Raw genomic sequence first — 19,614 nt, forward strand, 5'->3', positions numbered from 1 at the left:
AGGTTCCAAAATGGACTCAATCAGTCCACTCCTTCGGGTATCTCCCACACAAACTCTGGAAGGGGGTAACCGATTTGGTCAATACTTTGCATATCGTAAAATTTCCACCAGACTTAGATGAGGTTCCAAAATGGACTCAATCAGTCCACTCCTTCGGGTACCTCCCGCACAAAATTTAGGAAAAGTTCAGTTTAGGACCTGTTCTGAATTCACTTTGGTTTTTGTTGTAGCAACGTGTATTCACTACCCCCCATACGACGGTACAAGTTTTATCAGGGCCAAGTCCATACTTCCTGAGAAAATAGCCTGGAAGGTGCAAAAATTCCCTATGATACCGTGTGTAGTGGTTGGAACGCATGATAACTATCGAACAGATCTGCAGATTCGGTCCCAAATTTGACCATGGTAATATTTTGTCCAAACTTAGTTTAATTTCGAAGATAAGCCATATCGGTCCACTTCTTCTGGTAACTCCCCCACAAAAGTTCGAAACTGTTCGGAAAATTTGTGCGCACGATTTATTCATTTTTGAAGCAGCGTCGGAATGACACCATTCGATCCAAGAGATTTATAGAGTTGAACCGCATTTATCGTCCAGGAAATCCTTAAATTACCTATTAACCTACCAACAAGGACCCTCTCGTTTGAAGTGTAGGTTCTATTCGTATCTATGGTAGTGTAAGAATTAACTTCCATAATTCATAAGCTAGCATAGACACAAATAGAACCTACATTCCAAACGAGAGAGTCCTTGTTGGTAAATTAATAGGTAGTTCAAGGATTTCTTGGACGATAAATATACATGGGTATGTGGGTCGTTGCCACTACGTCTGAAGTCTTTAGAGCGGAGTTCGTTCACGTGTCATCGCTTCGTTTGATGCTCCTTTTGGATCCTTTGAGATCACCTTGCGAAATCTTGCGGCCGCAATAAGTTTGGTCCTGCAAGCCTTGTTATGTGCCCTTCTGCTGACTTAGTTAGCCAGATCTTTATTCCACCAAACTGGTTGAGCTCTCGGATATGCTTCGTTTCAGTTTCAACACTTCTGCCCATGCTGTGGCGTCAACTCTGCGAGGGTTTTAGTTGTTGTTGTTCTAGCAACGCAAATATGTTTGTTCGTGTATTATTTCAGTTATCAAGTTCCGGTTCCTCCGTATCCAGACTCAAAAATTCTGCAACTGGTGGACTGGTTGCGTCTATAAAGAACCAGGAGACAGGTGAGTGGGGTTAGCTGGACAGCTAAACAAATGCAGTGTGTCGTGTGGTCCCAAGCCTCATGCCGGGCACGTCTTGGGTATCGTGGCATCAATTCGGACCCAATACGAATTGAGGCGGCTGCACCGTCCGGATCTTATCTGGGCTAAAGGCACTCGTGTTTGCCTTGGCAGCTAGCGTTCAACTACTGTGATTCACGTTGGTGGTCCCCAAGTACGGCATTCACACTGTACCTCTGTACTGCCTGCACGATTGTATCAGTATGAATGCTACCCAAGCCTGAGTGATTGTCTCGTTGGACCTCTCTCTAGATCAGGGACGCGCTTCTTTGCATGACAGTATAGTGAGGGCGCCCACTGAGTTGTTTTTGCATTTGCTTCTCTCTCATGTACAGTGTACGTGTACATAAACAAACGATAAACATCATGTGGTTGTTGTTTTTTTCACCCATGCATACACACATGCTTTAGTATTGATGGAAATATTATGGGCGACACTGCTCTAGATCATGAAGATCTCTCCTGACGTGCCTGGATGGGGGATGTCTGTCCATTAAATTGTGACAAAGATGCTCACTGTCGTAACACCCAAGCGGGTACTGTATTGACAATATCCTATTGTTCTGACGCACTAGTAACACCTACGTCTCCTCACGAAGAGGGTCCACTGATGTCATGAAGAGGCACCGTTGACGTCGACGATACTTATCACGCTCATTTGCTAGTCTCGCTCACGCTCATTTGCTACATACCCAACAGGTATGTAGCGAGCGGTTGCTACAGTGATGATGTCCCGGAAAGTTCTCTCAGCTACCGGAGGATCTGAGTAAATGGGAACCTTTCTTAAGTGGTGATTGGTAAATTCTCTGAACCTGTGGCAATTAGGTTACCCATGTATCATAAAAGTAATGCTTACAGAGGTTATAAAGTCGGGTGGTCTATTTAGGGAGACTATGATGACGGATTACCAGGATACGTCATTTATCAGTCGAAATATCCTCTTATTGTTTATTATGTGTTTGTATACGAGATTTTTGTTTCGTGGTTTTGGTTATGGTATTCAAGGACATACAGCTGTAAATAATAGACTAATTAAAGTAAGCCGATCTCAGTATATATTTCCATCCTTCCGATCTATACAAATTGTCTCTAAAACGCTGTGCACTATATCTTTGAAAGGCAATAAGAGATTCGGTTCAAACTTTTCACATATTAATATTTTATGGAGTCATTTAGACCGGGTTCGAAAATGGACTATTCGGTTCACTTCTTCGAGTATCTACCGCACAAAATGATTTTTTCCAAAAGTGAAGGCAGCAAAACTGCAATTTTTACACCAAGTAGTCTATTACGAAGATGTTGTTGTCTAACGAGGGGTTCGAAACCGGAAAATCAGTTTGCAAGGCGGGCGTACTTACCATTGCACCACGGTGTAAGTCTAATATTCTGGATTTTATAAAATTAGAAAACACCGATTGCGTTCTTTAACTGACTTTATTTAACAAATTAACAATAATATTCCATGAATATACCTATGTACGTTAGTACTACAACAATTACACATTACAAATATTAGTAATTTGACATGTATACAAATTACTTGTATGCATCTGTGTAAAGTTTTGTACATGTGTATTATTTCAGTATTTTATTAAGGTGCTAAAAATCTTTAAAAACTAATTTTAAATAAAACATCTCCTTTGAGTTTTATATCATTTATGTTTTTTTTCTGTATTCTTTATGTTTGCGTTCGTATTAAATATACTCGAATCGGTGTGTGAAAATATGTACATTCAAATATATTTTTCTATCATCTCAATTGTGACGGTCGACTGACTGCCCCTTGGGAGAGTCAAAATAAATAAATTTTGTTTATATTGATTTTTAATATCACTTTGTAGAACTACGAGTATATCAGTGACAAAAACAGGCAATGACAACAACAACAGCAGCAACAACAATATATTTTCTTGCTGTTGTTTATGCCTATGCCGAGACGAGCTACATACCTAGCCAGGGACGTAGGATGTTTTTTGAACATTTTACTTAAAAAAATACCATTGTTCGTCCAGTAGCGCCAACACAAAATATTTTTCTGAACACACCATTGAACAGTCCGATATCAGTTAAGACCAAAAGAATTTCAATTGTACACGTCTGACGAACTTGGCACGAACATTTTAGGTTAGCCTTTACTGAAGCCGAACAGAATCAACAGCAGCAGCAACAACACCATAAACACTTGAGCTGACAAAACGACTCAGTATCACATTCAGTACTTTTCTTTTGTATTTAATTTAAGTACATTGTAAATATTATTTTAATTGCAAATACATTGAACATATGTAAATACCTACATACGTATAAACATACATACATATGTACACTTGGGGTAAAGGATTTTGCAATTTTTGCGCATATATAGACAGAAGACCTCTTGATGTCTTCAATAGACATAAGACATCTTGAGATCTTCATTGGATAGAAAACTTTTTGAGATCTACTAAAGATCAACGACTTCTCGAAACTTTCTACGGACTAAACACCACATTCGATTTTCTGCAGACAGAAGACCTTTTGAGGTCTTGCACAGACGGAAGACAACTTGATATCTTATATAGACAGAAGTTCTCTTCGGGCCTTCAACAAATACAAGATCTGTTCAGGGCTTCTATAGACAGAAGACCTTTTGCGGTCTCCAACAGACAGAAGACTTCTTGAGGTCTTTTAGAAAAAGAAGACTTCTTGAGGTCATCCATAGACAGAGGACTTCATGAGGTCTTCTAGAGACAGAAGACTTCTTGGGGTCTTCTAGAGAAGACCTGTTGAGGTCTTGCATAGACAGAAGACAACTTGAAATCTTGTATAGACAGAAGTTCTCTTCAGGTCTTCAACATATGCAAGATCTGTTCAGGACTTCTATAAACAGAAGACCTTTTGCGGTCTCGAGGAGACAGAAGACTTCTTTAGATCTTCTATAGACAGAAGATCTATTCAGGTTTTCTGTAGGCAGAATATCACTTTAGCTCTTATATAGGCAAGCAATCTCTTGAGGTCTTCTAGAGACAGAAGATTTCTTGAGGTCTTCTAGAAACAGACGACTTCTTAGGGTCTTCTAGGGACAGAATACCTCTTGAGATCTTCTAGAGACAGACGACTTCTTGAGGTCATCCATAGACTGAAGACCTCTTGAGGTCTTCCATACACAGAAGACCTTTTGAGGTCTCCAATAGGCAGAAGACTTCTTGAGGCCTTCCATAGACAGAAGACCTTTTGAGGTATTGCATACACAGAAGATCTCTTGAGATCTTATATCGACAGAAGGTCTCTTCAGGACTTCTATAGACAGAAGACCTTTTGCGATCTTGAATAGAGCTCTTGAGATTTTCAATAGACAGACGACTTCCTTAGATCTTCCATAGACAGAAGATCTCTTGAGGTCTTTTAGAGATGGAAGACCTCCTTAGGTCTTCTATAGACAGAAGATCTATTCAGGTCTTCTATAGACAGAAGACTTCTTGAGGTCTCTTATATACAGAAGACCTCTTGAGGTCCTCTACAGACAGACGATCTCTTGAGGTCTTCTAGTGATAGAAGGTCTATTCAGTTCTTCTAGAGACTGAAGACCTCTTCAGGGCTTCCAAAGTCGGTCTTCTGTCTCTTGAGTTCTCCAATAGGCTGAAGATTTCTTGAGGTCTTCCATAAACTGAAGACCCCTTTAAACCTTCTATAGGCAGAATTTTTTTCAGGTCATTTAAAGACAGGAGATCCCTTGAGGTATTGTGGAGACAAGACTCATCCTCTATAGAGAGAAGACCTCTTGAGGTCTTCCATAGACAGAAAACCTCTTGAGGTCTTCTATAGACAGAAGACATCCTGAGGTCTCCTACAGACATAATATCTCTTCAGGTCTCCAATAGGCAGAAGACTTCTGGAGGTCTTCTAGAGACAGAAGTTCTCTTCAGGTCTTCAACAGACACAAGATGTCTTCAGGAATTCTATAGACAGAAGACCTTTTGCGGTCTTGAATAGACAGAAGACTTCTTGAGGTCTTGCACAGACAGAAGACCTCTTGAGGTAGTCAATAAGCATAAGACTTCAGGACTCTCAAGACTTCTGTAGACAGAAGACATCTTGAGATCTCCAGTAGACAGACGACTTCCTTAGATCTTCCATAGACAGATGATCTCTTGAGGTATTTTAGAGATAGAAGACATCCTTAGGTCTTCTATGGACAGAAGATCAGGTCTTGTACAGACAGAAGACCTCTTGAGGTCTCTTGTAGGCAGAAGACTTATTGAGGTCTCTTATATACAGAAGACCTCTTGAGGTCGTCTACAGACAGACGATCTCTTGACGTCTTCTAGTGATAGAAGGTCTATTCAGTTCTTCTAGGGACAGAAGACCTCTTCAGAGCTTCCTCAGACGGTCTTCTGTCTCTTAAGTTCTCCAATAGACTGAAGACTTCTTGAGATCTTCCATAAACAGAAGACCTCTTTAAACCTTCTATAGACAGAAGAGTTATTCAGGTCGTTTAAAGGCAGAATATCTCTTGAGATATTGTAGATACAGAAGTCATCTTGAGGTCTTTAATCAACAGAAGACCTCCTGAAGACATCTATAGATATAGATCTTCCACAAATAAAAGACCTGAAGAGGTCTTTTGCCTTTGGAAGACCCCAAGATGTCTTGTGTCTATTGAATAGATTTTCTGTTTCTAGAATACATCAAAAGGTTTTCTGTCTATAGAGACCCTCAAGAGGTCTTCTGTCTGTAGTAGGCAGAAGACATCAGGAAGTATTTTCTCTAGAGATTACCTCAAGACGCCTTCTGCATATAGAAGACTTCAAGAAATCTTCGGTTTATAGAAGACATCAAGAGATCTTTGACCTATAGAAGACATCAACATGTATTCGATCTATAGAAGACCTCAAGAGGTCGTCTTTCTGTAGAATACTTCAAGGTACTCTCTCCTCAATAGATTTTCTGTATATAAAAGACTTCAAGATGCCTTCTCTCAACAGGTCTTCTGTTTATAGAAGAAGAGGACTTTTGTTTATAGAAGACCTCAACATGTAGAAGACCGGAAGAAGTCTTCTGTTTTTAGAAGACCCAATAGGTCTTCATTCTATAGAGACCTCAAAAACTCTTCTATCTTTAGAAGACGTCACGACTTTAATTTTGGGTTTATTGTTGGTTTCCAAAAGTCGTTTTTGTTTTTTTAGGCTTTTGACATAAAAAGTCGTCCAATCGATTAATCGAAACTCGACATACATAACCACTGGAATCACAGTTTTAAATATTGTTTACCATTTTGTACACGGAATATGTGTTACATTTGCTACATTTCAAAAAATTTGATAACCCTAATATACACAAAAGTAAATATACATATGTATGCACATATTTTCATAAATATTTATACTGGAATAATTGGAATGACCACGATACATTGTTTTATCACCCACATTACTTTTTCTTTTCATTTGAGATACGTACGTACATATGTACCATACATACATACATAAATAATATGTATGTACTCGTAGAGGTGGTATCTTCTTCAGATACTGTAAATAGTATGTTGTGTCAATTTAATAAATATTTAGACATATTTGAAAGTATTAAAGATGTTCGGATTATTCAACAAAATTATTTGCATTCTTTGCCTAAGGAAATCGATGGTATTCAGATATAGTAGCCAATGAATGCATTGAATAGAAAAATTTAGGAAGTGTTTTTCTTTTGTGGCAAAATATGTTTGCAAATGAAGTATTGCGAATGAAGAAAAACTTCTAATGCACTGTGCAACACTAAAAAATAATTGTAAGAAAAATCGGCCATATTATGAAAGAGGAGCGTGAAATAGAAGATAGGAATGTCTAGGTGGGTGACATAGGGGATGGAAGATACCAAGGAACGGTCTTGACCGGCTTTAACATGGCAAAGCCCAGGATTTATCTTGGTCCCTCTTTCATCTCAAGTGGACACTGACCTCCCCGTGGTGTCACCTGGGGAACTGCCTTTAACACCCGTTAAAGGTAGTGAGCTAAAATGTGCCGCGCGTTCACTCATACTTACTTAGTTGGCCATAACAGAACATTTGTTCCATAGACCGAACTAAGAAAAGATCTCCATTCCTCTCTGTTTTTCGCTTGACTTTTTGGAATACCGCGCCTTTTCATTTCTTCGTCCACTTGTATGCTCCATCGAAGCTTAGGCCTGCCAATTCTGCGTGCACCGCATTTTGGCTCGAATGTATACGCCTTTTTAGCGGGTTCATCATCGCTCCTTATTATTATATGGCCCAGCCAACGCAATCGCTGCATCTCGATACGTTTAACCATATTGATGTCGTTGTATAGCAGATACAGCTCGTGGTTCATACGAAGTCGATATTCACCGTCAACGCAGATTGGTCCGTAGATCTTTCGAAGTATTTTTCTCTCAAACACGCCAAGCACTGCATTATCTGCTTGCGCAAGTACCCAGGCTTCGGAACCATACATCAGCACGGGTAGTATCAGTGTTTTGTAAAGCGTTATTTTTGTTTGACGAGTTGTGGCTTTGTTTTTAAAGTGCTTACTTAAGCCAAAGTAGCATCTGTTGACCAATACAATTCTTCTTTTTATTTCACAACTAATGTCGGTTGTTGTGTTTACGGCGGTGCCGAGGTATACGAAGTCTTTTACTACCTCAAAAGTATAGCAACCAACTTCAACAGCTGGTCCGAGCTCAATGGACGCATTTCGCGTCGACACCATCAGCTTGATCATCTCGCCGTTTACCGCCACACCCACTTTAGCAGATTCTCCTTCGACTTTCATAAAGGTATCGGTTACTTCTTTTACTGCTCGTCCCATGATGTCTATATCATCAGCATAAGCAAGTAACATGTGGCTATTAGTGTAGATTGTGCCACTTCTTTTGACGTTTGTCTCTCGTATAACCTTTTCAAGCAGGATGTTGAAACCTCTTTTGGTACAAAACTCTTCGGAGAAGTTCTTTCCTATTTTAACTGAAGATCTTGTGTCAGTTAGAGTCATTTTACAAAGCCGAATGAGCTTTGCGGGGATACCAAATTCAGACATGGCTTGGAATTCCTTTGAACGTAGCGGACTGCCGAAGACTGCTTTATAATCGATAAAAGGTGATAGGTGTCGATCTGCATCTCTTAGGTCTTCTCCAGGATTTGCCGCAGGGTAAAAATCTGGTCGATGGTGGACTTGCCAGGTCTAAAGCCGCATTGATAATGTCCAATTATTTCATTGACCATGGGCTTTAGTCGTTCGCATAATATCCCTGACACTATCTTGTAGGCGTTAGGGAGAAGACTTATGCCCTTTAGTTGAATCACAAAGTCTTATCTCCTTTCTTATGGACGGGACACAGGATGCTCAGGTCCCAATCGTCGGGTACGCGTTTTTCCTGCCAGATGGAGCTAACGAGCTGATGCATACACCTTATCAGCGTGTCGCCTCCAGTTTTAAACAGCTCGGCTGGTAAGCCATCAGCTCCTGCTGCCTTATTATTCTTCAGCCGGTTTATAGCTGTCTTTACCTCAAATTGGCCTGGTGGTATACATTCAATACCATCTTCTGGGATTGGATCGGTGATATCTTCGCCGTCTGCGCTACTATCGGATACCAACAGTTTGGAGAAATGTTCCTTCCATATCCTGAGCACACTATCTGTATCAGTTACCAAATTACCTTGCTGGTCTCTACAGGAGGATGTGCCTAAAGCCATCAGTTTGATGCTTGACTCTTTGGTAGAATTTTCGGACTTCATTCTGGCTCCTGTACATCCCGATTTTTTCACACTCCCGCTTTTATATCTCTCTCTTTTTCCTGCGGAAAAGACGTTTCTCCTCTCTCCTTTTCTCCCGATATCTCTCTCGTGCGCTACGCGTTGCTACGGATTGTAAAGTAGCCCTATATGCCGCATTTTTCTCTTCGGTGGCAGCACGACACTCCTCATCATACCATGGATTCCTTGGTGGAGGTCTCTGGTATCCAAGTATGGATTTTGCGGCTGTTTGCATGGAGTGGGCAATGCTTTGCCATTGCGCTGATATGTTATCGGGATGAGGAGTGCTTTGATTAAGCAATTGGGCTAGTTGAGTGGAATATGCTGTGGCTATCTGTTGTGATTGCAGCTTACCGATGTCTAACTTTCGTGTTGTGTCTGTTCGCACTTTTTTTGCTACGTTTAATCTGGAACGTACCTTTGCTGCAACAAGGTAGTGGTCCGAGTCTATGTTTGCACCTTGGAACGATCGTACATCCAACACGCTTGATGCATGTCTTCCATCTATCACAACGTGATCAATTTGATTTATTGTTCTTTGGTCTGGAGACAGCCAAGTACCCTTATGTATCGAGATGCTTAAATCTGGTACTGCTAACTACCATGTTTCTTGCAGCTGCAAAGTCTATCAGTCTCATACCATTGTCAGATGTGTCACTGTGGAGACTGAATTTCCCGACTATTGGGCCAAAGATATTCTCCTTTCCAATTTTGGCATTAAAATCGCCTAGTATAATTTTAATGTCATGGGCAGGGCAACGGTCATAAGTTATTTTTAAGCGCTCGAAAAATATATCTTTGGTCTGTTCGTCCTTTTCTTCGGTGGGAGCCTGAGCGCAATTAAAGCTGATGTTGAATAATTTTGCTTTTAATCGAATTGCAGCGAGTCTTTTATTCACTGGGGTGAAGCTGGAGACCAGATGTTTTAACCTCCGACCAACTACAAATCCGCAACCAAACTTATGCTTTGTGTCATGGCATCTATAATACAGTGCGTCACTTTTAGGTGTTGTTGTGACGCCTTTCCCGTTCCATCGTATTTCCAGTATGGCAGTAATGTCGGCCTTGTACTTTTCAAGTACATCTGCCAATGCGTAAACTGCACCTTCTCCATAAAGAGTGCGAATATTCCAGGTGCAGATTCGCAGATCATGGTCCTTAAAATGTTTGCGGTGTTCGTCAACTTTAGAGGGGTTTGTTTTTCTTTTCTTTCGTTTTTTTTTCATAGTAGGCAATTTTTTCTTGGGGAGGGTTACTTACCTGACGCCCAAACCCAAGTTTTTAACGATCTTATGGGTGAACGCGCGGCACATGTTAGCTCACTACCTTTAACAAGTGTTAAAGGCAGTTCCAAAGGTGACACCACGGGGATGTCAGTGTCCACTTGAGATGAAAGAGGGACCAAGATAAATCCTGGGCTTTGCCATGTCAAAGCCGGTCAGGACAGTTCCTTGGTATCTTCCATCCCCTACATCACCCTTCTATTGAAGACCTCAAAAACTGTTCTGCCTATAGAAGACGTCACGACATTGATTTTGGGTTTATTGTTGGTTACCAAAAGTCAAATTTGTGTTTTTAGGCTTTTGATATCAGTTTTTTGATAATCGATTAATCGAAACTCGACTTACATACCTACTGGAATCACTGTTTTAATATTTTGCCATATTCTACACGGATATGTGTTACATTTGCAATATTTCAAAAAAGTGCAAAATATTATATCCCCAATATACACATATTTTCATAAATATTTATACTGGAAAAAATGGAATGACCACGATACATTGTTTTATCACCCACATTACTTTTTACTTTTCATTTGAAATACGTACGTATGTATGTACCACACATACATACATAAATAATATGTATGTAGAGTTGGTATCTTCTTCAGATATTGTAAATAGTATGTTGTGTCAATTTAGTAAATATTTAGACATATTTGAAAATATTGAAGTTGTTCGGATTTGCAACAAAATTATTTGCATTCTTTGCCTAAGGAAATCGATTGTATGTATAAATGCATTGAATAGAAAAATTTAGGAAGTATTTTTTTTGGCAAAATTTGTTTGGATTTCAAGTGTTGCGAATGAAGAAAAACTCCTAATGCACTGTACAACACTAAAAATTTTTAAAGTTAATGCTAGCGAAAATTTATTATTTAGCAATGATTTAAACTTTATTTTAGGCTTATTTTACTGATGAAATAATTTTCATTACTATTTTTTAATTAAAATGGCGTAAGATTTCTTGGCCAATTTCCCCTTGTTTCAGGCTTCAATTTTCCACTCCAGAGTATGGTCATGGTATGATCGGAAGTTCAGGTGTCCAATCGTTTTTATTGTCATAAAGAAACCAACTATCGTTATTTCCCTAAAGATATTTTGGTGTCCAATCGTAGATCTTATCACAAAGAATTTCTGAAGGCCGATAGTGGTTTTCTTGATAAAAAAATATTCTGAGCAATAGTGAGTCTATCAATCATGAAATTCTAGCACCAAATCGCGGGTATGTAAATGACGAATTCTATTGCCTAATCGTGCATGTAAATAGACTATTTTGGCGTCCAATCGTCGGACTTTTCTTATAGAAATTCTGGTTTCCGATCGTGGATCTTCTCATAAATTGACCAGGAACTAGGAAAACTCTGGCAACCAGTCTTGAATTCTTTTAAAATGAAATTCTGGCGTCCAATCCAAGATCAATACATGTATTTATACATTCTTTTAGCAAAAATCCATGAATAAAATGTTTCCCAATCTACATTTTTTATACTCTCAGCCTTTAGTCAAAATAAACCTCATCGAAAAAATGGTTTTAGGGCCAAAGTATGTTTGGAAGAAATCTGTTTCAGAAAACTTGAAGTCGACTTAGCTATGTTCGTCCGTCTTGGTGGAGGACACGATGATTCTCGAACAGATCGGTCCAAAATTTGGCCTTAGTTTTATTTTGTCCAAATTTTGATCAACTTCGAAGATGGACCATATGAATCCATTCTTTCGGTAACCTTCCACAGAGTATTTCAAAAATGTTCAGATATGTGCAGTTTAAGACCTCTCTTGACAATAAATAAGTGGATAAGTCTATGCTGAAGTCCTAAGTAGTCATGGCTTCACTTCCTTTTTGCTAATAATTTAGTTATAAGTAAAAATATGATATAAAGAAATTAATAAATAAAAAGACCTCTCTGGAAACGCTTTCCTTTTTTGCAACAAGTGTTCTCGGGGCCACTATTACTACAGTACAAGTTTTTTAGGGGCAAGTCCATACTTTCAGAGGAACTGGACCGAAAGCTGTAAAGAACACCTACGGCCGTCATGTGTAGTCACTGGCGCGCACGACAACTTTCGAACCTTATACTGCGGTACATCCTTCAAAAACCATCAAAATAGTTGTTAAATGCAGTTTAAGGTCTGTTCGAGGATCCTTAGAAATGTTTACTGAAGGTATTCCTTGTGTTTAGAACGGTATTGTGTTTTTTGTCGGCAAGTCCATATTTCCTAACAAAAAAACTGAAAAATATTCTGTGACGAACTGAAATGACTGGTGGGAGCAAAATCTTTTAAAAGGAATGACTTCCAAAATGAACTATGTCGGTCCGGTCCAATTTTGGATTTGGACTTGCTGTCTTTAGCAATATTGTAGCCCTGTACTAGTAGAACTTATCTTCTGGAAAAACCCACATAATAAAAACTCCATCTACGGCATCAAAATCTATAAAATATAGAAAATTTTACATAACTGCTGAAATTCTGGTCAGTATGGGCTAAACTATTGGGAGTTGAACCAAGTAACCTTTTGCAAAAATCTTCCAAATAAGTTAAGTTAAGTTCTCAACAACTCTTTAGAACATTCTGAAACTCTAAAATGACATGTGATATGTTCTGAAGAGTTGTGTATTACATTCCAGGGAATATTTTTCCAAAAGAAAATATTCAGAAAAATTAACGGTTGTGGAGATACGGTGCGAAATGTATAAAAATTGTGGAATTTTTGCATATAGTTTGAAATTTGAGGCAATAAATGCATTTTTCGAGTTCATTATTTCTCCAAATATTTTATTCTTGTCCTTATCTACAAATTTGCTTCAGAGGTCAGAAGAAGATTCGCATTGGTTTCAGAGATATAGCGCCGAATTTCTTTAAAAACTCAATATTTAACCATGTTTAGATGGGGCCATAAAATCCGAGCTGGATCTCGCACAACAAAACCCAACTAAGGTTTCTTGTCGTTTGGGTCTGTACTTTCAAAAAATCATCAGTTCGAATTGTTTGCACAAGATCACATTCAAAATGTTGCACAGTGTAATCGACAGAAAAAAAATCCCTGAAGTTGAAATTCAATGTAATTTCGAAATATTGGAAATAATATGCAATAAATAAAATATAAATATTGACCTCAAGCTCATTAATCTTGGTTTTATTAACATTCGAAAGGTAGAACAAAACATAAAAGTACGACAGAAAAATCCTTTTTTGTACAATAGACATTTACTAATTTGTAACAAGAGACCAGTTTCTAATAATCTCAACGAACGAGACTGCGGTGGAACAGAAGTTTTATCATAAAAAATGGTTGGTATAGTTCTTTTTTGCAAATTTGAAACATAATAAAGAATAAGGACCACAAGAATGTTTTTTTCTAGATATTGTTTACAAGCCAGTAAACATCTTGTCCTGAACTCAACAACACTTCGAGTCAGCCTAATATTACTATTAAACGCTTAAACAACAACTTAAAACTTACCAACAACTATGAAGAAAATTGCTCAAAAAACCTAACTTCTTCATTATTTCATACTTTCAATAAGTAAACCAATGTAGTTGACCCAAATACTTTACATATTTCTTTAAAAATCTAAAACATTTTAAAATTTTACTCAAAAATGAAAAAAATGTGACACATAAGCTAATATCCTATAGGAACGAAAATCATTTCTGGCTACGTCGGTGGTTGGTCCATATTTTCGTATCGTAATATCTCTACGGGACATAGATCAGGTTCGAATATGGACTATTTAGGTCCACTTCTACGAGTACTTCCCACACAAAATTTGTGAAGAGTCCAGTTTAAGGCCTGCTCTCAAATCGTGTTGCTTCTTTTTATAACAACTTGTATTCGGTGACTCGATTACGACAGTACACATTTTTTTCGGGGAAAGAAAGAGAAAGAGAAAATAGTCCGAAAGGTTTAAAACACCCCTATGGCACCATGGTTAGAGCGTACGATAACTCTCGAACGGATCAGCCGAATAGGTCCAAAATTTGGACTTCGTTCGAATCCCTTTGGTTTTTGTTGTAACAACTTGTATTCGCTTTCCCCATTACGTACGCGGCTTATTTTTAAAATGACCTTTAGATCGAGATATCTCGAAAATAGTACGTCCTTTTTAAAAATCATAAAGACCATTCTTGTAGACAATTGTTAAATCTACAACTTTTACTGAACTGGCTTTTGCTAAGTCTTACCGTTTTTGAGAAATATCAAAAAAAAAAAAAACTGAATAATGCCTCCAATAATGACGTTTGACCCCGAATAACTTTTTTTTTGCACACATGGGATCGATGGGGACTTTTAGGACGTTGCTTCTAATTGTAAACCCTAGCTCTCCACCAAAATTCAGCTTTTTGGGAATTTTTGCTATTTCAATGTGAAACACATTGAAATGTATGCTCACTATCTAAAACATATATGTTAGGTTAGGTTGAGAAGAGGTGTGATTCAAGATCACCACATAACCTTAAAAAGAAAGGACATACACTTAAGCCATAAGAGGCCTGTTGTGCGCTGTAATTTTATGTGTCCTGGAAGTTGTTGTCGTTAGTTTAGGAGTTCCGTCCCATTGACATAGTCCCTCAAGTTTTTGAACCCGATGTCCTTGATATGGTCGAGTCCTGTAATTATGTCGTTTCCCATTAGTTGAGTTTTCAAGTTTGTGAAAGCCTGGCAGTGGCAGAGATAGTGTTCCAACGTTTCGTTGTCCTCGCCACATGCCCTGCATTCACTATTCTCTGCACAGCCTATTCTGTGCAGATGCGCTTGTAGTCCTAGATGCCCTGTGAGGACACCGATCAGTGTACTGATATCCTTTTTACTCATCACTAGGAGGTCACTTGTTTTGTCCTGGTCTGGGTTTCCCCATAGGATTTTTGTAGTTTTTCTCTTTTCCTGGTTATTCCATAGGGATACATGAGCATTCTTTGCCCAAGCTTTTAGTTCTATACGCGCCGCCTTTAAAGGTTTGGCATTGTCTAGACTTACTGTAGGTAGCTCCCTGGCTTGTTTTTCCAAGAAGTTTGCTACTTCGTTTCCCGTAATCCCTATGTGTCCTGGTACCCATATGATGTTTACCGAGCCATAATGGGAATAGTCGTTAATTGAATTTTTACACTCCAAGACAGTTTTCGATATGGTTGCCTTACTTGTTATAGCTAAAACATATACACACATTTATAAATGGTGGTTGTTTATTGAATGGCAGGGATGTACAAAACAATATGTGTGACTGTAGTGGTAAGAGTACCAAAATTACTCTCCGATTGAGCACAACATTTAAAAATGCTGTTTCTAATAGATTTTTCTTATTTTTTTATATGTTCACATCAAAGAAGTATTTTTAAATAACAAACTATAAATTTAAAGTTTTAATTCTAATTAAAAAGCACTATTCAAGTACAACATAAAGAAAACAGTACGTACGTCCATGATTGTGTGCTTTCGTTGACGTCTCATCAACGACTGAATGCAAGAGAATAAAAAAAAAACAATCGACGCTAGAGTATGGGTTCGGTCATCCCTGTTGGAAGGCATAAAAAACCAAAAACAACAACACACACATTGGTACATAACAAATTCCAAAGAAATACATAACATAACATACTTTAATAAAAGAAAAACTGAGTGAAATAATTTATAAAAGTCGCACTTTTTAAAAGAAAAAAAAATTATACAGAAACATCGTTGAACGCTTCTCCTTAGTTTTGAAATAAAACACATTTACCTCAAAGATGAAATCATCAGCTGGAAATCGGCATCTGGAATCAAATGATTATATAATGTAATAAATAGGTACATCCATATTTCAAATATATGTATGTACATATGTATATGAAAAATGCATTGATGTAACTACTAATATAAATGCTATTTATTCATTGTCCAATAAAATATTTCCATTCACCTTTTTGATTCAATTATAAAAAGTCCAATTATAAAATGTATTGGGCATTTAATTTACCCAAATAACCATTTCTTTAAGAAAAGACAAAACACTGATTAATTCACTCACTTCACCCTCTTTACTCAAGAATTTCATTTAGAAAACTGAAGAAAAAGAACAACATAATTAATACCATTTTTTTCTTTTCCTCTTCGCTTGCTACGTTGGTTAACAACAAAGCACGAAACACACTTGTTTTACCGCATACAAATCACAAAAGCTTCTGCTTCTCCTTTTACACCATGCACACAGCTCTTTATTATAAAACAGCATTCCGCAGCCGCAAGAGCCCTGTTGTTACTCTCTTTGACAAAAATCCTCTCTCCACCCATAAAAATATGTTCTAACATAAAAAATATGTTGGTACCCAAACAAATAAAAATGAGATATGTTACAAAATGTTGCAAACATATATTTGTTTGGACACAAACAAATATTTCGCCTTAATAAGGCAATAAAAAAAAACATGAAAATGAGTTTATAGGCAAGAGGTGTGAAGGGGGTGACACTCTGTACACAAGGTTCTGTAATCTGAAATTATTCTTTGTGTTTAAATTTGTAACTCTCAAACCAATGAAAATATCAAAATTTTCATATGATTTCATATATGTGTGTAGACGTCAATGAAAATTTGGAAGAAAATGGAAAAACGTTTTCAATTAAAATTTTCATAGTCTGGCATACGACTTTATGAAAGTTTTCATTTCAAATTTTCATAGAACAAGAATTTAAAAATCTAAAAGAAAAATCGAGTTAAAGATTATTGCTAGAATGCTTGGAAAACATTTTTTTTGGAATTTGTAATGGCCAATAATTGGTAGATTACATATCCCTGTTGGTTTGAAGGGTACAATTTGTGTGACGACCATTTACATATGTGTTATGGAATGTAGTGGCCATTGTGTGTTAAGGGTTTTAGGTGTTAGGTTAATTGGGGCGGAGGCGGGTCAGATTTTATGTGGAATAACTTTGAACAATACCATGTAAAACTAAAGCAAATCTAAAATCCGATTAAAATCTTGTTTTACCTGTTCCGTAAAAGAAAAAAAATGTTGTCATGTAAACAAATACGGTTGTGCGTAGATGAAAAACAAATTACCTTTTTTACAAAGCCACACAAAGTAGAGTAAAAACGAACTTTAAGAACTCAAAATGTTTAACTATTTACATGACATTAGGCTGTCGATTTTTATTTTCTTGCAAAATGTTTCATGCATTGTAGGTCAATCCTTCAGGTATCTCTTTCATAGAAGTTCCACACTTTTGCATTTACATAAATCCAGTTTTAGGCCACTTCTCAGATCGTGTTGAAAAAAGTAATAAAAAGAGATATTTGCCATTAAAATAAAAAAATAGAAAAATTGGAATAGGTTAGTGCCTTTTGCAATAAATCGGATATTTTACCATCAATGTCACATTTTTTTTATTAATTTAAAGCTCAGATGGTTTAGTTCCATTCGCTAGGAGCACAAAACATTATAACAGGTACAAAGCATCCGTTGCAAAGGATGTAGGTCCACGTTTTGATATTGCCTCCATATAAGGTTACCACCCGATTTAGGCCGGGCCGAATTTAATGCCATTCTAAATTGTTTTATTACCCATACTACCCACAATTATGGCCCAAAAAATCCCGTCCTGTTAAACACAATCAGGACTGTTCCAGACATAATATCTATAAAACTGCATACATTGTGTTTAAACATGAAATTGTTGTCATTCTATCGATTCATCATCATACGACCTAATGTACAACATGTATGCACACATTGGCAAACGAATGAGTAGAAGAACAAGAGCAGTAGTTATACCCCTAGTGGGCATCATAAACTAAACATGAACATGGAAATTCGAATTTAAAGATATGAAAATCTATGGAGACCACACAGCAACGTGCTCATAACTTATGTACATATGTATGAATGAAAATGTGTGTGTGCATATCGTTTTTGGCAATCCATGTGTCAATGTATGTATGTATTTATGCATGCCGTACCATTTAATGTGTGGGTCCAATCTCTGTGTATGTAGTCCAGCAAAGATGCACAGGAGATATATACGATTATTAGTATACTTACTGGGATGCGCAGATCAGTGAATAGAGATACCAATTTTAGCCACCCAAACGTGTAAATGATACAGCCACTGGTGGGGCAAATGCATGACAACAACCAGACAACCAACGATGGACAACAAGGTGGTGTTATGGGTATTTGTTGTTGTTGTTTGTTTGTCCAAGAGATAATGGCCATGGTTTCGGGATCCATCCAAAGAAGCATGAGTGCAGTACACTTGTGGTTCACTAGAGTATTTTCGCCTCCGACCAATATCATTGTGGTAAACGAAAGATAATGCAGATACAGCCATTCGAGCAAGCTCAGTGTCAATTAATATTTCACTACAACAAAACGTTACGATACCGTTCGCCTCCTCCCAGCTGCCAAATGAGAGCAACTAGTAACCCTTTTCATTTACATGTGATGCTAGATATACCTACATACATATGTACATACATGCGTATTTATATATATCTGATGTTGATGACTATGTTGTTGTTGTTGGTGATTGTACATCTGGTGATTTTCTGAGCAATTTGCACCTACAGTTACCGGCTGGGGTAATTGTTGCAAGAATATTGTTGGCTATTTTGTAACAAAATGTCGGGTTTGGAGATCCTTAACATTACCCTTATATGGGGAATATGCAAAAATATGAACCAATCTCGGCAATTTTGGTGGAGAAGTTTTGTGTCCACTGGGAACCTCAAATATCAAATAACAGCTATTTCGGTCAACAAATGTAGCTAAACTCTTCAAATTATGTAAAATCGGATACGTAAAATATGGGGCCTACACCAAAACATGGACCTATGTTGACAATTTTTTGACGAGAAGTTCTGTGACCACTGGGAATCTAAAATATAAAATTACAGGTAGTTCAGGGATAAAATATGCTAAAATCCTGAAAATACTGAAAATCGGGAGGTACTGGGGCTATAATAACGTGGACCCATGTGATGGTGGACAGTATGGAAATGTAGTTAAAACGTTACAATACCCGAAATTGGGCCGTACCGTATTCCAAAACATGGACCTATGTCCATAAATTTAAAGGGGGAAACACAATAGGAAACGAAATAGCACATTCTTTAATAATTTTAGTACCTCTGCAAATTTTGAATGCTTGAATGCCAATGTTGACCTTAAGATAAGTTAACCGTTAAAATATTAGGCGATTTTTATTGCTCTGGGTCTGAGACAATATACTATAAAGAAAAAAAAAAAATAGATCCTTCCTATACACAGAAAGAAATTAGGTTGGATTTTCTGAGGCAACTATAATGAATATTATATGGAAAAGAAAGTAGTCGTTTC

Source organism: Musca autumnalis, unplaced genomic scaffold, assembly GCF_047663935.1.
Source record: "Musca autumnalis isolate F117 unplaced genomic scaffold, ASM4766393v1 scaffold_4, whole genome shotgun sequence".
In the NCBI taxonomy this organism is placed as follows: domain Eukaryota; kingdom Metazoa; phylum Arthropoda; class Insecta; order Diptera; family Muscidae; genus Musca; species Musca autumnalis.